Source organism: Melospiza georgiana, chromosome 1 (assembly GCF_028018845.1).
Source record: "Melospiza georgiana isolate bMelGeo1 chromosome 1, bMelGeo1.pri, whole genome shotgun sequence".
Taxonomy (NCBI): domain Eukaryota; kingdom Metazoa; phylum Chordata; class Aves; order Passeriformes; family Passerellidae; genus Melospiza; species Melospiza georgiana.
In genome coordinates, this window is record NC_080430.1 from 57,147,366 (window position 1) to 57,170,128 (window position 22,763).

The following is a 22,763-nucleotide window of genomic DNA, read 5'->3' on the forward strand; positions in this document are numbered from 1 at the left end:
ACCTCGGCCCGTTTCCATGGAAAACAAAAGTAAGCTGCCCCGCTTCTGGATGGCAGATTGCAGGACGCACTTGGTACTATGAAATTAGCCCAACTTGGCACTGGTGCCACCATGGGTCTGGTAAACATCCTGCCTATCGTAGCTTTTCAGGAGCCAGCCAGTCACTCCCTGCCATAGGGCCCCAGACAAATACCTCGGCCCGTTTCCCTGGCAAACAAAAGTAAGCTTCCCCGCTTCTGGATGTCAGATTGCAGGAGCCACTTGGTACTATCAAACCAGCCCTACTTGGCACTGGTGCCACCTTGGATCTGGGAACCATGCTGCGTAACGTGGATTCTAAGACGACAGGCGGCCACTCCCAGCCACAGGGCCCCAAACACAAACAACGGCGCTTTTCCCTGGAAAACAAAACTCGCCTGCCAACATTTTGATGGCAGATTGCAGGAGCCACTTGGTACTATCAAATCAGCCCAACTTGGCACTGGTGCCACCATGGGTCTGGTAATCATCCTGCCTACTGTAGCTTTTCAGGAGCCAGCCGATCACTCCCAACCATAGGCCCCCAGAAAAAAACCTCGGCCCGTTTCCCTGGCAAACAAAAGTAAGCTACCCCGCTTCTGGATGGCAGATTGCAGGAGGCACTTTGCACCATCAAACTATCCCGACTTGGCACTGGTGCCACCTCGGGTCTGGGAAGCATCCTGCGTATCGTGGATTCTAATTAGCCGGCCGGCCACTCCAAGCCACAGGACCCCAAACACAAACAACGGCGCTTTTCCCTGGAAAACAAAACTCGCCTGCCAACTTTTTGATGGCAGATTGCAGGAGCCACTTGGTACTATCAAACCAGCCCAACTTGGCACTGGTGCCACCACTGGTCTGGGAACCATCCTGCGTATCGTGGATTCTAAGGAGCCAGCCGGCCACTCCCAGCCACAGGACCCCAGACACAAAGCTCTGCATGTTTCCCTGACAAACAAAATTAAGCTACCCCGCTTCTGGATGGCAGATTGCAGGAGCCACTTGGTACTATCAAACCAGCCCGACTTGGCACTGGTGCCACCTTGGCTCTGGGAACCATCCTGCCTATCGTGGATTTTGTGGGGTCAGCCGGCCACTCTCAGCCATATGCCCTCAAACACAAACCACGGCCCTTTTCTCTGGCAAACAAAACTCAACTGCCCCTCTTCTGGAAGGTAAATTGCAGGACGCACTTGGTACTACAAAAACAGCCCAACTTGGCACTGGTGCCACCTCGGGTCTGGGAACCATCCTGCGTATCGTGGATTCTAAGGAGCACGCCGGCCACTCCCAGCCACAGGCCGCCAAACACAAACAACGGCTCTTTTCCCTGGAAAACAAAATTCGCCTGCCAACTTTTTGATGGCAGATTGCAGGAGCCACTTGGTGCTATCAAACCAGCCCAACATGGCACTGGTGCCACCATGGGTCTGGTCACCATCCTGCCTATCGTAGCTTTTCAGGAGCCAGCCGGTCACTTCCAGCCATAGGCGCCCAGACACAAAGCTCGGCCCATTTTCATGGTAAATAAAAGTAAGCTGCCCCGCTTCTGCATGGCAGATTGCAGGAGCCACTTGGTACTATCAAATCAGCCCAACTTGGCACTGGTGCCACCATGGGTCTGGTAACCATCCTGCCTATGGTAGCTTTTCAGGAGCCAGCCGGTCAGTCCCAGCCATAAGCCCCAGACACAAACCTCTGCCCGATTCCCTGGCAAACAAAAGTAAGCTACCCCGCTTCTGGATGGCAGATTGCAGGAGCCACGTTGAACCATCAAACTATCCCGACTTGGCACTGGTGCCACCTCTGGTCTGGGAACCATCCTGCGTATCGTGGATTCTAAGGAGCCAGCTGGCCAGTCCCAGCCACAGGCCCACAAACACAAACAACGGCGCTTTTCTCTGGAAAACAAAACTCGCCTGCCAACTTTTTGATGGCAGATTGCAGGAGCCACTTGGTAGTATCAAACCAGCCCGACTTGGCACTGGTGCCACCATTGGTCTGGTCACCATCCTGCCTATCGTAGCTTTTCAGGAGCCAGCCGGTCACTCCCAGCAATAGGCCACCAGACACAAACCTCGGCCCGTTTCCCTGGCAAACAAAAGTAAGCTGCCCCGCTTCTGGATGGCAGATTGCAGGAGCCACTTGGTACTATCAAACCAGCCCGACTTAGCACTGGTGCCTCCATGGGTCTGGTAACCATCCTGCCTATCGTAGCTTTTCAGGAGCCAGCCGATCAGTCCCAGCCATAGGCCCCAAACACAAATCTCTGCCAGTTTCCCCGCCAAACAAAAGTAAGCTACCCCGCTTCTGGATGGCAGATTGCAGGAGCCACTTTGAACCATCAAACCAGCCCGACTTGGCACTGGTGCCACCTCGGGTCTGGGAACCATCCTGCGTATCGTGGATTCTAAGGAGCCAGCCGGCCACTCCCAGCCACAGGCCCCCAAACACAAACAACGGCGCTTGTCCCTGGCAAACAAAACTCGCCTGCCAACTTTTTGATGGCAGATTGCAGGAGCCGCTTAGTACTATCAAACCAGCCCAACTTGGCACTGGTGCCACCATGGGTCTGGTCACCATCCTGCCTATCGGAGCTTTTCAGGAGCCAGCCGGTCACTCCCAGCCATAGGCCCCCAGTCACAAACCTCGGCCCGTTTCCCTGGCAAACAAAAGTAAGCTGCCCCGCTTCTGGATGGCAGATTGCAGGAGCCACTTGGTACTATCAAACCAGCCCGACTTGGCACTGCTGCCACCTTAGGTCTGGGAACCATGCTGCGTAACGTAGATTCTTAGGCGAAGGCGGACACTCCCAGCCACAGGCCCCCAAACACAAACAACGGCGCTTTACCCTGGAAAACAAAATTAGCCTGACAACTTTTTGATGGCAGATTTCAGGAGCCACTTGGTACTATCAAACCAGCCCAACTTGGCACTGCTGCCACCATGGGTCTGGTCACCATCCTGCCTATCGTAGCTTTTCAGGAGCCAGCCGGTCACTCCCAGCCACAGGCCCCCAGACACAAACCTCGGCCCGTTTCCCTGGCAAACAAAAGTAAGCTGCCCGGCTTCTAGATGGCAGATTGCAGGAGCCGCTTGGTACTATCAAACCAGCCCGACTTGGCACTGGTGCCACCTTGGGTCTCGGAACCATGCTGCGTAACGTAGATTCTAAGGCGCCAGCCGGCCACTCCCAGCCGCAGGCCCCCAAACACAAACAACGGCGCTTTTCCCTGGAAAACAAAACTCGCCTGCCAACTTTTTGATGGCAGATTGCAGGAGCCACTTGGTACTATCAAACCAGCCCAACTTGGCACTGGTGCCACCATGGGTCTGGTAACCATCCTGCCTATCGTAGCTTTTCAGGAGCCAGCCGGTCACTCCCAGCCATAGGCCCCCAGACACAAACCTCGGCCCGTTTCCCTGGCAAACAAAAGTAAGCTGCCCCGCTTCTGGATGGCAGATTGCAGGAGCTATTTATTACTATCAAACCAGCCCGACTTGGCACTGGTGCCACCTTGGCTCTGGGAACCATCCTGCCTATCGTGGATTTTCAGAGGCCAGCCGGCCACTCTCAGCCATATGCCCCCAAACACAAACCACGGCCCTTTTCTTTGGCAAACAAAACTCAACTGCCCCTCTTCTGGACGGCAAATTGCAGGACGCACTTGGTACTACGAAAACAGCCCCACTTGGCGCTGATGCCACATTGGGTCAGGGAACCATCCTGCGTATCGAGCTTTTTAAGGAGACAGCCGGCCACTCCCATCCATATACCGCCAAAAACAAACCACGGAACTTTTCTCCAGCAAACAAAAATCCGCTGCCCCGCGTCTGGATGGCAGATTGCAGGAGCCACTTTGCACCATCAAACAAGCCCGACATGGTACTGGTGCCACCTTGGATCTGGGAACCATCCTGCCTATCGTGGATTTTCAGGGGCCAGCCGGCCACTCTCAGCCATAGGCCCCCAAACACAAACCACGGCACTTTACTCTGGTAAACAAAACTCAACTGCCCCTCTTCTGGATGGCAAATTGCAGGACGCACTTGGTACTACAAAACCAGCCCGACTTGGCGCTGGTGCCACCTTGGGTCTGGTCACCATCCTGCGTATCGTGCATTTTAAGGAGCCACTTGGCTACTCCAAGCCATAGGCCCCCAGACACAAAGCTCTGCCCGTTTCCCTGGCAAACAAAAGTAAGCTACCCCGCTTCTGGATGGCAGATTAGAGGAGCCACTTTGCACCATCAAACCAGCCCAACTTGGCACTGGTGCCACCTTGGCTCTGGGAACCATGCTGCGTATCGTGGATTCTAATGAGCCAGCCGGCCACTCCCAGCCACAGGCGCCCAAAAAAAACCACGGAACTTTTCTCTTGCAAACTAAAATCGGCTACCCCGCTTCTGGATGGCAGATTGCAGGAGACACTTTGCACCATCAAACCAGCCCGATTTGGCACTGCTGCCACTTTGGGTCTGGGAACCATGCTGCCTAGCGTGGATTTTCAGGAGCCAGCCGGCCACTCTCAGCCATAGGCCCTCAAGCACAAACCACGGCCCTTTTCTCTGGCAAACAAAACTCAACTGCCCCTCTTCTGGAGGGCAAATTGCAGGACGCAATTGGTACTACAAAAACAGCACAACTTGGCACTGGTGCCACCATGGGTCTGGTAACCATCCTGCCTATCGTAGTTTTCAGGAGCCAGCCGGTCCCTCCCAGCCATAGGCCCCCAGACAAAAACCTCGGCCCGTTTCCCTGGCAAACAAAAGTAAGCTACCCCGCTTCTGGATGGCAAATTGCAGGAGCCACTTTGCACCATCAAACTGGCCCGACTTGGCACTGGTGCCACCTCTGGTCTGGGAACCATCCTGCGTTTTGTGGATTCTAAGGAGCCAGCCGGCCACTCCCAGCCACAGGCCCCCAAACACAAACAAAGGCGCTTTTCCCTGGAAAACAAAACTCGCCTGCCAACTTTTTGATGGCAGATTGCAGGAGCCTGAAAACTACGATAGGCAGGATGGTGACCAGACCCATGGTGGCACCAGCGCCAAGTTGGGCTGGTTTGATAGTACAAAGCGCGTCCTGCAATGTGCCATCCAGAAGCGGGGCAGCTTACTTTTGTTTGCCAGGGAAACGGGCCGAGCTTTGTGTCTGGCGGCCTATGGCCGGGAGTGACCGTCTAGGTCGTGAAAAGCTACGATAGGCAGGATGGTGACCAGACCCGTGGTGGCACCAGTGCCAAGTTGGGCTGATTTGATAGTACCAAGTGGCTCCTGCAATCTGCCATCAAAAATTTGGCAGGCGAGTTTTGTTTTCCGGGGAAAAGCGCCGTTGTTTTTGTTTGGGGCCCTGTGGCTGGGAGTGGCCCCCTTGCGTCTTGGAATCATCGATACGCAGGATGGTTCCCAGACCCAAGGTGGCACCAGTGCCAAGTCGGACTGGTTTGATAGTACCAAGTGGCTCCTGCAATCTGCCATCCAGAAGCTGGGCAGCTTACTTTTGTTTGCCAGGGAAAAGGGCCGAGGTTTTTGTCTGGGGTTCTATGGCTGGGAGTGACCGGCTGGCTCCTGAAAAGCTACGATAGGCAGGATGGTTACCAGACCCATAGTGGCACCAGTGCCAAGTTGGGCTGGTTTGATAGTACCAAGTGGCTCCTGCAATCTGCCATCAAAATGTTGGCAGGCGAGTTTTGTTTTCCAGGGAAAATCGCCGTTGTTTGTGTTTGGCGGCATGTGGCTGGGAGTGGCCAGCCGGCTCCTTAGAATCCACGATACGCAGCATGGTTCCCAGAGCCAAGGTGGCACCAGTGCCAAATCGGGCTGGTTTAATGGTGCAAAGTGTCTCCTTCAATCTGCCATCCAGAAGCGGGGTAGCTTACTTGTGTTTGCCAAGGAAACGGGCCGAGGTTTGTGTGTCGATGCCTATGGCTGGGAGTGACCGGCTGGCTCCTGAAAAGCTACGATAGGCAGGATGGTGACCAGACCCATGGTGGCACCAGTGCCAAGTTGGGCTGATTTGATTGTACCAAGTGGCTCCTGCAATCTGCCATGAAAAAGTTGGCAGGCGAGTTTTGTTTTCCAGGGAAAAGCGCCGTTGTTTGTGTTTCGGGTCGGGTGGCTCGGAGTGGCCGGCTGGCTAATTAGAATCCACGATACGCAGGATGGTTCCCAGACCCAAGGAGGCACCAGTGCCAATTCGGTCTAGTTTGATGGTGCAAAGTGGCTCCTGCAATCTGCCATCCAGAAGCGGGGTACCTTACTTTTGTTTGCAAGGGAAACGGGCCGAGGTTTGTGTCTGTGGGCCGAAGGCTGGGAGTGACCGACTGGCTCCTGAAAAGCTACGATAGGCAGGATGGTTACCAGACCCATGGTGGCACCAGTGCCAAGTTGGGCTGGTTTGATAGTACCAAGTGGCTCCTGCAATCTGCCATCAAAATGTTGGCAGGCGAGTTTTGTTTTCCAGGGAAAAGCGCCGTTGTTTGTGTTTGGCGGCATGTGGCTGGGAGTGGCCAGCTGGCTCCTTAGAATCCACGATACGCAGCATCGTTCCCAGAGCCAAGGTGGCACCAGTGCCAAGTCGGGCTGGTTTGATGGTGCAAAGTAGTTCCTGCAATCTGCCATCCAGAAGCGGGGTAGCTTACTTGTGTTTGCCAAGGAAACGTGCCGATGTTTGTATCTCGAGGCCTATGGCTGGGACTGACCGGCTGTCTCCTGAAAAGCTACGATAGGCAGGATGGTGACCAGACCCATGGTGGCACCAGTGCCAAGTTGGGCTGATTTGATAGTACCAAGTGGCTCCTGCAATCTGCTCACAAAAAGTTGGCAGGCGAGTTTAGTTTTCCAGGGAAAAGCGCCGTTGTTTGTGTTTGGGGTCCTCTGGCTGGGAGTGGCCGGCTGACTAATTAGAATCCACGATACGCAGGATGGTTCCCAGACCAGAGGTGGCACCAGTGCCAAGTCGGGCTAGTTTGATGGTGCAAAGTGGCTCCTGCAATCTACCATCCAGAAGCGCGGTAGCTTACTTTTGTTTGCCAGGGAAACGGGCCGAGCTTTGTGTCTGGCGGCCTATGTCTGGGAGTGACCGGCTGGCTCCTGAAAAGCTACGATAGGCAGGATGGTTACCAGACCCATGGTGGCACCAGTGCCAAGTTGGGCTGATTTGATAGTACCAAGTGGCTCCTCCAATCTGCCATCCAGAAGCAGGGCAGCTGAGTTTTGTTTACCAGAGAAAAGGGCCGTGGTTTTTGTTTGAGGGCATAGGGCGGAGAGTGGTCGGCTGACCCATGAAAATCCACAATAGGCAGGAGGGTTCCCAGAGCCAAGGCTGCACCAGTGCCAAGTCGGGCTGGTTTGATAGTACTAAATAGCTCCTGCAATCTGCCATCCAGAAGCGGGGCAGCTTACTTTTGTTTGCCAGGGAAACGGACAGAGTTTTGTGTCTGGGGTCCTGTGGCTGGGAGTGGCCCGCTGGCTAATTAGAATCAACGATACGCAGGATGTTTTCCAGACCAGTGGTGGCACCAGTGCCAAGTCGGGCTGGTTTCATAGTACCAAGTGGTTCCTGCAATCTGCCATCCAGAAGCGGGGCAGCTTACTTTTGTTTGCCAGGGAAACGGGCCCAGGCTTGTGTCTGGGGGCCTATCACTGGGAGTGACCGGCTGGCTCCTGAAAAGCTACGATAGGCAGGATGGTGGCCAGACCCATGGTGGCACCAGTGCCAAGTTGGGCTGATTTGATAGTACCAAGTGGCTCCTGCAATCTGCAATCAAAAAGTTGGCAGGCGAGTTTTGTTTTCCAGGGAAAAGCAACGTTGTTTGTGTTTGGGGGCCTGTGGCTAAGAGTGGCCGGCTGGATCCTTAGAATCCACGATACGCAGGATGGTTCCCAGACAAGAGGTGGCACCAGTGACAAGTTGGGCTGGTTTGATACTACCAAGTGGTTCCTGCAATCTGCCATCCAGAAGCGGGGCAGCTTGCTTTTGTTTGCCAGGGAAACGGGCCGTTGTTTTTGTTTGGGGGACTGTGCCTGGGAGTGGCCGGCTGGCTCCTTAGAATCCACGATACGCAGGATGGTTGCCAGACCAGAGGTGGCACCAGTGCCAAGTCGTGCTGGTTTGATACTACCAAGTGGTTCCTGCAATCTGCCATCCAGAATTGGGGCAGCTTACTTTTGTTTGCCAGGGAAACGGGCCGAGGTTTGTGTCTGGGGGCCTATGGCTGGGAGTGACCAGCTGGCTCCTGAGAAGCTACGATAGGCAGGATGGTGACCAGACCCATGGTGGCAGCAGTGCGAAGTTGGGCTGGTTTGATAGTAGCAACTGGCTCCTGCAATCTGCCATCCAGAAGAGGGGTAGTTTAATTTTTTTTCCAGGGAAAAGCGCCGTTCTTTGTGTTTGGGGGCCTGAGGCTGGGAGTAGCCGGCTGGCTAATTAGAATATACGATACGCAGGATGGTTCCCAGACCAGAGGTGGCACCAGTGCCATGTCGGGCTAGTTTGATGGTGCAAAGTGGCTCCTGCAATCTGCCATCCAGAAGCGGGGTAGCTTACTTTTGTTGCCAGGGAAACGGGCCGAGGTTTGTAGCTGGGGCCATATGGCTGGGAGTGACCGGCTGGCTCCTGAAAAGCTATGATAGGCAGGATGTTTACCAGACCCATGGTGGCATCAGTGCCAAGTTGGGCTGGTTTGATAGTACCAAGTGGCTCCTGCAATCTGCCGTCAAAAATTTGGCAGGCGAGTTTTGTTTTCCAGGGAAAAGCGCCATTGATTTTGTTTGGGGGCCAGTGGCTGGGAGTGGCCGGCTGGCTCCATAGAATCCACGATACGCAGCATGGTTCCCAGACCCAAGGTGGCACCAGTGCCAAGTTGGGCTGGTTTGATAGTACCAAGTGGCTCCTGCAATCTGCCATCCAGAAGCGGGGCAGCTTACTTTTGTTTGCCCGGTAAACGGGCCGAGGTTTGTGTCTGGGGGCTATGGCTGGGAGTGACCGGCTGGCTCCTGAAAAGATACGATAGGCAGGATGGTGACCAGACCCATGGTGGCACCAGTGCCAAGTTGGGCTGGTTTAATAGTACCAAGTGGCTCCTGCAATCTGCCATCAAAAAGTTGGCAGGCGAATTTTGTTTTCCAGGGAAAAGCGCCGTTGTTTTTGTTTGGGGGCCTGTGGCTGGGAGTGGCCGGCTGGCTCCTTAGAATCCACAAAACACAGGATGGTTCCCAGACCCAAGGTGGCACCAGTGCCAAGTCGAGCTGGTTTGATGGTGCTAAGTGGCTCCTGCAATCTGCCATCCAGAAGCGGGGCAGCCGATTTTTGTTTGCAAGAGAAAAGGCCGTTGGTATTTTTTGGGGGCCTGTGGCTGGGAGTGGCCGGCTGGCTCCTTAGAATCCACGATACGCATCATGGTTCCCAGAGCCAATGTGGCACCAGTGCCAAGTCGGGCTGGTTTTGTAGTAGCAAGTGGCTCCTGCAATTTGCCATCCAGTAGAGGGGCAGTTGAGTTTTGTTTGCCAGAGGAAAGGGCCGTGGTTTTTGTTTGGGGGTACATGGCTGAGAGTGGCCGGCTGGCCCCTGAAAATCCACGATAGGCAGGATGGTTCCCTGATCCAAGGTGGAACCAGTGCCAACTCGGGCTGGTTTGATGGTGCAAAGTGGCTCCTGCAATCTGCCATCCAGAAGCGGGGCAGCTTACTTTTGTTTGCCAGGGAAACGTTTCGAGATTTTTGTCTGGGAGCCTATGGCTGGGAGTGACCGGCTGGCTCCTGAAAAGCTACGATAGGCAGGATGGTGACCAGACCCATGGTGGCACCAGTGCCAAGTCGGGCTGGTTTGATAGTACCAAGTGGCTCCTGCAATCTGTCATCAAAAAGTTGGCAGGCCAGTTTTGTTTTCCAGGGAAAAGCGCCGTTGTTTCTGTTTGGGGGCCTGTGGCTCGGAGTGGCCGGCTGGCTAATTAGAATCCACGATACGCAGCATGGTTCCTAGACCTGAGGTGGCACCAGTGCCAAGTCGGGCCAGTTTGATGGTGCAAAGTGGCTCCTGCAATCTGCCATCCAGAAGCGGGTTAGCTGACTTTTGTTTGCCAGGGAAACGGGCCGAGGTTTTTGTCTGGGGGCCTATGGCTGGGAGTGACCGGCTGGCTCCTGAAAAGCTACGATAGGCAGGATGGTGACCAGACCAATGGTGGCACCAGTGCCAAGTTTGGCTGATTTGATAGTACCAAGTGGCTCCTGCAATCTGCCATCAAAAAGTTGGCAGGCGAGTTTTGTTTTCCAGGGAAAAGCGCCGTTGTTTTTGGTTTGGGGGCCTGTGGCTGCGAGTGGCCCCCTGGCGTCTTAGAATCTACGTTACGCAGCATGGTTCCCAGTTCCAAGGTGGCACCAATGCAAAGACGGGCTGGTTTGATAGTAACAAGTGGCTCCTGCAATCTGCCATCAAAAATTTGGCAGGCGAGTTTTATTTTCCCGGGAAAATCGCCATTGATTTTGTTTGGAGGCCTGTGGCTGGGAGTGGCCGCCGGTCGTCTCACAATCTACGTTACGCAGGATGGTTCCCAGAGCCAAAGTGGCACCAGTGCCAAGTCGGGCTGTTTTGATAGCACCAAGTGCCTCCTGCAATCTGCCATCCAGAAGCGGGGCAGCTTACTTTTGTTTGCCAGGGAAACGGGCCGAGGTTTGTGTGTGGGGGTCTATGGCTGGGAATGACAGGCTGGCTCCTGAAATGCTACGATAGGCAGGATGGTGACCAGACTCATGGTGGAACCAGTGCCAAGTTGGGCTGGTTTGATAGTACCAAGTGGATCCTGCAATCTGCCATCAAAATGTTGGCAGGCGAATTTGTTTTCCAGGATTAAAAACGCCGTTATTTGTGTTTGGGGGCCTGTGGCTGGGAGTGGCCGGCTGGCTAATTAGAATCCACGATACGCATCATGGTTCCCAGATCCAAGGTGGCACCAGTGCAAAGTCGGGCTAGTTTGATGGTGCAAAATGGTTCCTGCAATCTGCCATCCAGAAGCGGGGTAGCTTACTTTTGTTTGCCAGGGAAACAGGCCGAGGTTTGTGTCTGGGGGCCTATGGCAGGGAGTGACCGGCTGGCTCCTGAAAAGCTACGATAGGCAGGATGGTGACCAGACCCATGGTGGCACCAGTGCCAAGTTGGGCTGGTTTGATAGTACCAAGTGGCTCCTGCAATCTGCCATCAAAAATTTGGCAGGCCAGTTTTGTTTTCCAGGGAAAAGCGCTGTTGTTTGTGTTTGGGGGCCTGTGGCTGGGAGTGGCCCCCTGGCATCTTAGAATCTACCTTACGCACCATGGTTCCCAGAGCCAAGGTGGCACCAGTGCCAAGACGGGCTGGTTTGATAGTACCAAGTGGCTCCTGCAATCTGCAATCAAAAAGTTGGCAGGCGAGTTTTGTTTTCCAGGGAAAAGGGCCGTTGTTTGTGCTTGGCGGCATGTGGCTGGGAGTGGCCAGCTGGCTCCTTAGAATCCATGATACGCAGCATGGTTCCCAGACCCAAGGTGGCACCAGTGCCAAGTCGGGCTGGTTTGATGGTGCAAAGTGGCTCCTGCAATCTGCCATCCAGAAGTGGGGCAGCTTACTTTTGTTTGCCAGGGAAACGGGCCGAGGTTTGTGTCTGGGGGCCTATGGCTGGGAGTGACCGGCTGGCTCCTGAAAAGCTACGATAGGCAGGATGGTGACCAGACCCATGGTGGCACCAGTGCCAAGTTGGGCTGGTTTGATAGTACCAAGTGGCTTCTGCAATCTGCCATCAAAAAGTTGGCAGGCGAGTTTTGTTTTCCAGGGAAAAGCGCCGTTGTTTGTCTTTGGGGGCATGTGGCTGGGAGCGGGCGGCTGGCGCCTTAGAATCTACGTTACGCAGCATGGTTCCTAGACCCAAGGTGGCACCAGTGCCAAGTCGGGCTGGTTTGATAGTACCAAGTGGCTCCTGCAATCTGCCATCCAGAAGCGGGGCAGCTTACTTTTGTTTGCCAGGGAAACGGGCCGAGCTTTGTGTCTGGCGACCTATGGCTGGGAGTGACCGGCTGGCTCCTGAAAAGCTACGATAGGCAGGATGGTGACCAGACCCATGGTTGCAGCAGTGCCAAGTTGGGCTGGTTTGATAGTACCAAGTGGCTCCTGCAATCTGCCATCAAAAAAATGGCAGGCGAGTTTTGTTTTCCAGGGAAAAGCACCGTTGTTTGTGTTTGGGGGCCTGTGGCTGGGAGTGACCGGCTGGCTAATTAGAATCCACGATACGCAGGATGGTTCACAGACCCAAGGTGGCACCAGTGCCAAGTTGGGCTGGTTTGATAGTACCAAGTGCATCCTGCAATCTGCCATCCAGAAGCGGGGTAGCTTACTTTTGTTTGCCAGGGAAACGGGCCGAGGTTTTTGTCTGGGGGGCTATGGCTGGGAGTGACCGGCTGGCTCCTGAAAATCCACGATAGGCAGGATGGTTCCCAGATCCAACGTGGCAGCAGTGCCAAGTCGGGCTGGTTTTATGTTGCAAAGTGTCTCCTGCAATCTGCCATCAAAAATTTGGCAGGCGAGTTTTATTTTCCCGGGAAAATCGCCATTGATTTTGTTTGGAGGCCTGTGGCTGGGAGTGGCCGCCGGTCGTCTCACAATCTACGTTACGCAGGATGGTTCCCAGAGCCAAAGTGGCACCAGTGCCAAGTCGGGCTGTTTTGATAGCACCAAGTGCCTCCTGCAATCTGCCATCCAGACGCGGGGCAGCTTACTTTTGTTTGCCAGGGAAACGGGCCGAGGTTTGTGTGTGGGGGTCTATGGCTGGGAATGACAGGCTGGCTCCTGAAATGCTACGATAGGCAGGATGGTGACCAGACTCATGGTGGAACCAGTGCCAAGTTGGGCTGGTTTGATAGTACCAAGTGGATCCTGCAATCTGCCATCAAAATGTTGGCAGGCGAATTTGTTTTCCAGGATTAAAAACGCCGTTATTTGTGTTTGGGGGCCTGTGGCTGGGAGTGGCCGGCTGGCTAATTAGAATCCACGATACGCATCATGGTTCCCAGATCCAAGGTGGCACCAGTGCAAAGTCGGGCTAGTTTGATGGTGCAAAATGGTTCCTGCAATCTGCCATCCAGAAGCGGGGTAGCTTACTTTTGTTTGCCAGGGAAACAGGCCGAGGTTTGTGTCTGGGGGCCTATGGCAGGGAGTGACCGGCTGGCTCCTGAAAAGCTACGATAGGCAGGATGGTGACCAGACCCATGGTGGCACCAGTGCCAAGTTGGGCTGGTTTGATAGTACCAAGTGGCTCCTGCAATCTGCCATCAAAAATTTGGCAGGCCAGTTTTGTTTTCCAGGGAAAAGCGCTGTTGTTTGTGTTTGGGGGCCTGTGGCTGGGAGTGGCCCCCTGGCATCTTAGAATCTACCTTACGCACCATGGTTCCCAGAGCCAAGGTGGCACCAGTGCCAAGACGGGCTGGTTTGATAGTACCAAGTGGCTCCTGCAATCTGCAATCAAAAAGTTGGCAGGCGAGTTTTGTTTTCCAGGGAAAAGGGCCGTTGTTTGTGCTTGGCGGCATGTGGCTGGGAGTGGCCAGCTGGCTCCTTAGAATCCATGATACGCAGCATGGTTCCCAGACCCAAGGTGGCACCAGTGCCAAGTCGGGCTGGTTTGATGGTGCAAAGTGGCTCCTGCAATCTGCCATCCAGAAGTGGGGCAGCTTACTTTTGTTTGCCAGGGAAACGGGCCGAGGTTTGTGTCTGGGGGCCTATGGCTGGGAGTGACCGGCTGGCTCCTGAAAAGCTACGATAGGCAGGATGGTGACCAGACCCATGGTGGCACCAGTGCCAAGTTGGGCTGGTTTGATAGTACCAAGTGGCTTCTGCAATCTGCCATCAAAAAGTTGGCAGGCGAGTTTTGTTTTCCAGGGAAAAGCGCCGTTGTTTGTCTTTGGGGGCATGTGGCTGGGAGCGGGCGGCTGGCGCCTTAGAATCTACGTTACGCAGCATGGTTCCTAGACCCAAGGTGGCACCAGTGCCAAGTCGGGCTGGTTTGATAGTACCAAGTGGCTCCTGCAATCTGCCATCCAGAAGCGGGGCAGCTTACTTTTGTTTGCCAGGGAAACGGGCCGAGCTTTGTGTCTGGCGACCTATGGCTGGGAGTGACCGGCTGGCTCCTGAAAAGCTACGATAGGCAGGATGGTGACCAGACCCATGGTTGCAGCAGTGCCAAGTTGGGCTGGTTTGATAGTACCAAGTGGCTCCTGCAATCTGCCATCAAAAAAATGGCAGGCGAGTTTTGTTTTCCAGGGAAAAGCACCGTTGTTTGTGTTTGGGGGCCTGTGGCTGGGAGTGACCGGCTGGCTAATTAGAATCCACGATACGCAGGATGGTTCACAGACCCAAGGTGGCACCAGTGCCAAGTTGGGCTGGTTTGATAGTACCAAGTGCATCCTGCAATCTGCCATCCAGAAGCGGGGTAGCTTACTTTTGTTTGCCAGGGAAACGAGCCGAGGTTTTTGTCTGGGGGGCTATGGCTGGGAGTGACCGGCTGGCTCCTGAAAATCCACGATAGGCAGGATGGTTCCCAGATCCAACGTGGCAGCAGTGCCAAGTCGGGCTGGTTTTATGTTGCAAAGTGTCTCCTGCAATCTGCCATCAAATGTTGGCAGGTCAGTTTTATTTTCCAGGGAAAAGCGCCGTTGTTTGTGTTTGGGGGCCTGTGGCTGGGAATGACCGGCTGGCTCCTGAAAAGCTACGATAGGCAGGATGGTGCCCAGACCAGAGGTGGCACAAGTGCCAAGGTTGGCTGGTTTGATAGTACCATGTGGATCCTGCAATTTGCCATCCAGAAGCGGGGTATCTTAATTTTGCTTGCCAGGGGAACGGGCCGAGGTTTGTGTCTGGGGGCCTATGGCTGGGAGTGACCGGCTGGCTCCTGAAAAGCTACGATAGGCAGTATGGTGACCAGACCCAAGGTGGCACCAGTGCCAAGTCGGGCTGGTTTTGTAGTACCAAGTGCGTCCTTCAATTTGCCATCCAGAAGAGGGGCAGTGGAGTTTTGTTTACCAGAGTAAAGTGCCGTGGTTTGTGTTTGGGGGCCTATGGCTCAGAGTGGCCGGCTGGCCCCTGAAAATCCACGATAGGCAGAATGGTTCCCAGATCCAAGGTGGCACCAGTGCCAAGTTGGGCTGGGTTGGTAGTGCAAAGTGGCTCCTGCAATCTGCCATCCAGACGCGGGGCAGCAGATTTTTGTTTGCTGGAGAAAAGTTCCGTGGTTTTTTTTGGGGGTATATGGCTGGGCGTGGCCGGCTGGCTCCTTAAAAAGCCCGATACGCAGGATGGTTCCCTGACCCAAGGTGGCATCAGTGCCAAGTTGGGCGGTTTTCGTAGTACTAAGTGCGTCCTGCAATTTGCCATCCAGAAGAGGGGCAGTTGAGTTTTGTTTGCCAGAGAAAAGGACCGTGGTTTGTGTTTGGGGGCATATGGCTGAGAGTGGCCGGCTGGCCCCTGAAAATCCACGATAGGCAGGATGGTTCCCAGAGCCAAGGTGGCACCAGTGCCAAGTCGGGCTGGTTTGATAGTACCAAGTGGTTCCTGCAATCTGCCATCCAGAAGCGGGGCAGCTTTCTTTTGTTTGTCAGGGAAACGGGAAGAGCTTTGTGTCTGGCGGCCTATGGCTGGGAGTTACCGGCTGGCTCCTGAAAAGCTACGATAGGCAGGATGGTGACCAGACCCATGGTGGCACCAGTGCCAAGTTGGGCTGGTTTGATAGTACCAAGTGGTTTCTGCAATCTGCCATCAAAAAGTTGGCAGGCCAGTTTTGTTTTCCAGGGAAAAGCACCGTTGTTTGTGTTTGGGGGCCTGTGGCTGGGAGTGGCCAGCTGGCTCCTTAGAATCCACGATACGCAGGATGGTTCCCAGACCAGAGGTGGCACCAGTGCCAAGTCGGGCTGGTTTGATAGTACCAAGTGGTTCCGGCAATCTGCCATCCAGAGGCGGGGCAGCTTACTTTTGTTTACCAGGGAAACTGGCAGAGGTTTTTGTCTGGGGGCCTATGGCTGGGAGTGACCGGCTGGCTCCTGAAAAGCTACGATAGGCAGTATGGTGACCAGACCCAAGGTGGCACCAGTGCCAAGTTGGGCTGGTTTTGTAGTACCAAGTGCGTCCTTCAATTTGCCATCCAGAAGAGGGGCAGTGGAGTTTTGTTTACCAGAGTAAAGGGCCGTGGTTTGTGTTTGGTGGCCTATGGCTGAGAGTGGCTGGCTGGGCCCTGAAAATCCACGATAGGCAGGATGGTTCCCAGAGCCAAGGTGACACCAGTGCCAAGTCGGGCTGGTTTGATAGTATTAATAGCTCCAGCAATCTGCCATCCAGAAGCGGGGCAGCTTACTTTTGTTTGCCAGGGAATCGGGCCGAGCTTTTTGTCTCGGGGCCTATGGCTGGGAGTGACCGGCTGGCTCCTGAAAAGCTACGTTAGGCAGGATGGTTCCCAGACCAGAGGTGGCACCAGTGCGAAGTTGGGCTGGTTTGATAGTACCAAGTGGCTCCTGCAATCTGCCATCAAAAATTTGGCAGACGAGTTTTGTTTTCCTGGGAAAAGCGCCTTTGTTTGTGTTTGGAAGCCTGTGGCTGGGAGTGGCCGGCTGGCTCCTTTGAACCCAGGATACGCAGGATGGTTCCCAGACCAGAGGTGGCACCAGTGCCAAGTTGGTCTGGTTTGATAGTACCAAGTGGTTCCTGCAATCTGCCATCCAGAAGCGGGGCAGCTTACTTTTGTTTGCCAGGGAAACGGGCCGAGGTTTGTGTCTGGGGGCCTATGGCTGGGAGTGACCGGCTAGGTCCAGAAAAGCTACAATAGGCAGGATGGTGACCAGACCCATGGTGGCAGCAGTGCCAAGTTGGGCTGGTTTGATAGTACCAAGTGGCTCCTGCAATCTGCCATCAAAAAGTTGGCAGGCGAGTTTTATTTTCCAGGGAAAAGCGTCGTTGTTTGTGTTTGGGGGCCTGTGGCTGGGAGTGGCCGGCTGCCTCCTTAGAATCCACGATACGCAGGATGGTTCCCGGACCCAAGGTGGCACCAGCGCCAAGTCGGGCTGGTTTGATAGTACCAAGTGGTTCCGGAAATCTGCCATCCAGAAGCGGGGCAGCTTACTTTTGTTTGCCAGGGTAACGGCCGAGTTTTGTGTCTGGGGGCCTATGGCTGGGAGTGACCGGCTGGCTCCTGAAAAGCTACGATAGGCAGGATTGTCACCAGACCCATGGTGGCACCAGTGCCAATTTGGGCTGGTTTGATAGTACCAAGTGGCTCCTGTAATCTGCCATCAAAAAGTTGGCAGGCGAGGTTTGTTTTCCACGGAAAAGCACCGTTGTTTGTGTTTGGGGGCCTGTGGCTGGGAGTGGCCGGCTGGATCCTTAGAATCCACGATACGCAGGATGGTTCCCAGACCTGAGGTGGCACCAGTGACAAGTCGGGCCAGTTTGATGGTGCAAAGTGGCTCCTGCAATCTGCCATCCAGAAGCGGGGCAGCTTACTTTTGTTTGCCAGGGAAACGGGCCGAGGTTTTTCTCTTGGGGCCTGAGGCTGGGAATGACCGGCTGGCTCCTGAAAAGCTACGATAGGCAGGATGGTGGCCAGACCCATGGTGGCACCAGTGCCAAGTTGGGCTGATTTGATAGGACCAAGTGGCTCCTGCAATCTGCCATCAAAAAGTTGGCAGGCGAGTTTTGTTTTCCAGGGAAAAGCGCCGTTGTTTGTGTTTGGGGGCCTGTGGCTGGGAGTGGCCGCCTGTCGTCTCAGAATCTACGTTACGCAGCATGGTTCCCAGAGCCAAGGTGGCACCAGTGCCAAGTCGGGCTGGTTTGATAGCGCAAAGTGGCTCCTGCAATCTGCCATCCAGAAGCGGGGCAGCTTACTTTTGTTTGCCAGGGAAACGGGCCGAGCTTTGTGTCTGGGGGTCAATGGCTGGGAATGACCGGCTGGCTCCTGAAAAACTACGATAGGCAGGATGGTGACCAGACCCATGGTGGCACCAGTGCCAAGTTGGGCTGGTTTGATAGTACCAAGTGGCTCCTGCAATCTGCCATCAAAAAGTTGGCAGGCGAGTTTTGTTTTCCAGGGAAAAGCGCCCTTGTTTGTGTTTGGGGGCCTGTGGCTAGGAGTGGCCGGTGGGATGCATAGAATCCACGATACGCAGGATGGTTCCCAGGCCAGAGGTGGCACCAGTGCCAAGTTGGGTTATTTTGATGGTGCAAAGTGGCTCCTGCAATCTGCCATCCAGAAGCGGGGTATCTTAATTTTGTTTGCCAGGGAAACAGGCCGAGGTTTGTGTCTGGGGGCCTATGGCTGGGAGTGACTGGCTGGCTCCTGAAAAGCTACGATAGGCAGGATGGTTACCAGACCCATGGTGGCACCAGTGCCAAGTCGGGCTGGTTTGATAGTACCAAGTGCGTCCTGCAATCTGCCATCAAAAAGCTGGCAGGCGAGTTTTGTTTTCAAGGGAAAAGCGCTGTTGTTTGTGTTTGGGGCATGTGGCTGGGAGTGGCCGGCTGGCTCCTGAAAATCCACGATAGGCAGGATGGTTCCCAGATCCAAGGTGGCACCAGTGCCAAGTCGGGCTGGTTTTAAGTTGCAAAGTGTCTCCTGCAATCTGCCATCAAATGTTGGCAGGTCAGTTTTGTTTTCCAGGGAAAAGCGCCGTTGTTTGTGTTTGGGGGCCTGTGGCTGGGATTGACCGGCTGGCTCCTGAAAAGCTACGATAGGCAAGATGGTGCCCAGACCAGAGGTGGCACAAGTGCCAAGTTGGGCTGGTTTGATAGTACCATGTGGCTCCTGCCATTTGCCATCCAGAAGCGGGGTATCTTAATTTTGCTTGACAGGGGAACGGGCCGAGGTTTGTGTCTGGGGGCCTATGGCTGGGAGTGACAGGCTGGCTCCTGAAAAGCTACGATAGGCAGGATGATGACATGACCCATGGTGGCACCAGTGGCAAGTTGGGCTGGTTTGATAGTACCAAGTGGCTCCTGCAATCTGCCATCCAGAAGCGGGGTAGCTTACTTTTGTTTGCCAGGGAAAGGGGCCGAGGTTTGTGTCTGGGCGCCTATGGCTGGGACTGACCGGCTGGCTCCTGAAAAGATACGATAGGCAGGATGGTGACCAGACCCATGGTGGCACCAGTGCCAAGTTGGGCTGGTTTGATAGTACCAAGTGGCTCCTGCAATCTGCCATCAAAATGTTAGCAGGCGAGTTTTGTTTTCCAGGGATAAGCGCCTTTGTTTGTGTTTGGGGGCCTGTGGCTGGGAGTGGCCGGCCGGATCATTAGAACACACGATACGCAGCATGGTTCCCAGACCAGAGGTGGCACCAGTGCCAAGTGTGTCTGGTTTGATAGTACCTAGTGGTTCCTGCAATCTGCCATCCAGAAGCGGGGTAGCTTACTTTTGTTTGCCAGGGAAACGGGCAGAGCTTTGTGTCTGGCGGCCTATGGCTGGGAGTGGCCGGCTGGCTCCTGAAAAGCTACGATAGGCAGGATGGTGACCAGACCCATGGTGGCACCAGTGCCAAGTTGGGCTGGTTTGATAGTACCAAGTGGCTCCTGCAATCTGCCATCAAAAAGTTGGCAGGCCAGTTTTGTTTTCCAGGGAAAAGCGCCGTTGTTTGTGTTTGGGGGCCTGTGGCTGGGAGTGGCCAGCTGGCTCCTGAGAATCCACGATACGCAGGATGGTTCCCAGACCAGAGGTGGCACCAGTGCCAAGTCGGGCTGGTTTGATGGTGCAAAGTGGCTCCTGCAATCTGCCATCCAGAAGCCGGGTAGTTTACTTTTGTTTGCCAGGGAAACGGGCCGAGGTTTGTGTCTCGGGGCCTATGGCTGGGAGTGACCGGCTGGCTCCTGAAAAGCTACGATAGGCAGGATGGTGACCAGACCCATGGTGGCACCAGTGCCAAGTTGGGCTGGTTTGATAGTACCAAGTGGCTCCTGCAATCTGCCATCAAAAAGTTGGCAGGCGAGTTTTGTTTTCCAGGGAAAAGAGCCTTTATTTGTGTTTGGGGGCCTGTGGCTGGGAGTGGCCAGCTGGCTCCTTAGAATCCACGATACGCAGGATGGTTCCCAGACCAGAGGTGGCACCAGTGCCAAGTCGGGCTGGTTTGATGGTGCAATGTGGCTCCTGCAATCTGCCATCCAGAAGCGGGGTAGCTTACTTTTGTTTGCCAGGGAAACGGGCCGAGATTTTTGTCTGGGGGGCTATGGCTGGGAGTGACCGGCTGGCTCCTGAAAATCCACGATAGGCAGGATGGTTCCCAGATCCAACGTGGCAGCAGTGCCAAGTCGGGCTGGTTTTATGTTGCAAAGTGTCTCCTGCAATCTGCCATCAAATGTTGGCAGGTCAGTTTTGTTTTCCAGGGAAAAGCGCCGTTGTTTGTGTTTGGGGGCCTGTGGCTGGGAATGACCGGCTGGCTCCTGAAAAGCTACGATAGGCAGGATGGTGCCCAGACCAGAGGTGGCACAAGTGCCAAGTTGGGCTGGTTTGATAGTACCATGTGGCTCCTGCAATTTGCCATCCAGAATCTTAATTTTGCTTGCCAGGGGAACGGGCCGAGTTTTGTGTCTGGGGGCCTATGGCTGGGAGTGACCGGCTGGCTCCTGAAAAGCTACGATAGGCAGTATGGTGACCAGACCCAAGGTGGCACCAGTGCCAAGTCGGGCTGGTTTTGTAGTACCAAGTGCGTCCTTCAATTTGCCATCCAGAAGAGGGGCAGTGGAGTTTTGTTTACCAGAGTAAAGGGCCGTGGTTTGTGTTTGGTGGCCTATGGCTGAGAGTGGCCGGCTGGGCCCTGAAAATCCACGATAGGCAGAATGGTTCCCAGATCCAAGGTGGCACCAGTGCCAAGTTGGGCTGGGTTGATGGTGCAAAGTGGCTCCTGCAATCTGCCATCCAGACGCGGGGGAGCAGATTTTTCTTTGCTGGAGAAAAGTTCCGTGGTTGTTTTTGGGGGTATATGGCTGGGCGTGGCCGGCTGGCTCCTTAAAAAGCCCGATACGCAAGATGGTTCCCTGACCCAAGGTGGCATCAGTGCCAAGTCGGGCGGTTTTCGTAGTACTAAGTGCGTCCTGCAATTTGCCATCCAGAAGAGGGGCAGTTGAGTTTTGTTTGCCAGAGAAAAGGACCGTGGTTTGTGTTTGGGGGCATATGGCTGAGAGTGACCGGCTGGCCCCTGAAAATCCACGATAGGCAGGATGGTTCCCAGAGCCAAGGTGGCACCAGTGCCAAGTCGGGCTGGTTTGATAGTACCAAGTGGCTCCTGCAATCTGCCATCCAGAAGCGGGGCAGCTTACTTTTGTTTGCCAGGGAAACGGGCAGAGCTTTGTGTCTGGGTGCCTATGGCTGGGCGTGACCGGCTGGCTCCTGAAAAGCTACGATAGGCAGGATGGTGACAAGACCCATGGTGGCACCAGTGCCAAGTTGGGCTGGTTTGATAGTACCAAGTGGCTCCTGCAATCTGCCATCAAAAAGTTGGCAGGCGAGTTTTGTTTGCCAGAGAAAAGGGCCGTGGTTTGTGCTTGAGGGCCTATGGCTGAGAGTGGCCGCCTGGCTCCTGAAAATCCACGCTAGGCAGCATGGCTCCCAGACCCAAGGTGGCACCAGTGCCAAGTCGGGCTGGTTTGATGGTGCAAAGTGTCTCCTGCAATCTGCCATCCAGAAGCGGGGTAGCCGATTTTTGTTTGCAAGAGAAAAGGTCTTTGGTTTTTTTTGGGCGCCTGTGGCTGGGAGTGGCCGGCTGGCTCATTAGAATCCACGATACGTAGCATGGTTCCCAGAGCCAAGGTGGCACCAGTGCCAAGTTGGGCTGGTTTTGTAGTAGCAAGTGGCTCCTGCAATTTGCCATCCAGAAGAGGGTCAGTTGAGTTTTGTTGGCCAGAGGAAAGGGCCGTGGTTTTTGTTTGGGGGTACATGGCTGAGAGTGGCCGGCTGGCCCCTGAAAATCCACGATAGGCAGGATGGTTCCGAGATCCAAGGTGGGACCAGTGCCAAGCCGGGCTGGTTTTATGTTGCAAAGTGGCTCCTGCAATCTGCCATCAAAAAGTTGGCAGGCGAGTTTTGTTTTCCAGGGAAAAGCGCCGTTGTTTGTGTTTGGGGACCTGTGGCTGGGAGTGGCCGGCTGGCTCCTTAGAATCCACGATACGCAGGATGGTTCCCAGACCCAAGGTGGCAGCAGTGCCCAGTTAGGCTGGTTTGATGGTGCAAAGTGGCTCCTCTAATCTGCCATCCAGAAGCGGGGTAGCTTACTTTTGTTTGCCAGGGAAACGGGCCGAGATTTGTGTCTTGGGGCCTATGGCTTGGAGTGGCCAACTGGCTCCTTAAAATGCACGATACGCAGGATGGTGACCAGACCCAAGTTGGCACCAGTGCCAAGTCGGGCTGCTTTTGTAGTGCCAAGTGCGTCCTGCAATTTGCCATCCAGAAGAGGGGCAGTTGAGTTTTGTTTACCAGAGTAAAGTGCCGTGGTTTGTGTTTGGGGGCATATGGCTGGGAGTGGCCGGCTGGCCCCTGAAAATCCACGATAGGCAGGATGGTTCCCAGAGCCAAGGTGGCACCAGTGCCAAGTCGGGTTGGTTTGATAGTAATAAATAGCTCCTGCAATCTGCCATCCAGAAGCGGGGCAGCTTACTTTTGTTTGCCAGAGAAACTGGCCGAGCTTTGTGTCTGGGGGCCTATGGCTAGGAGTAACCGGCTGGCTCCTGAAAAGCTACGATAGGCAGGATGGTGACCAGACC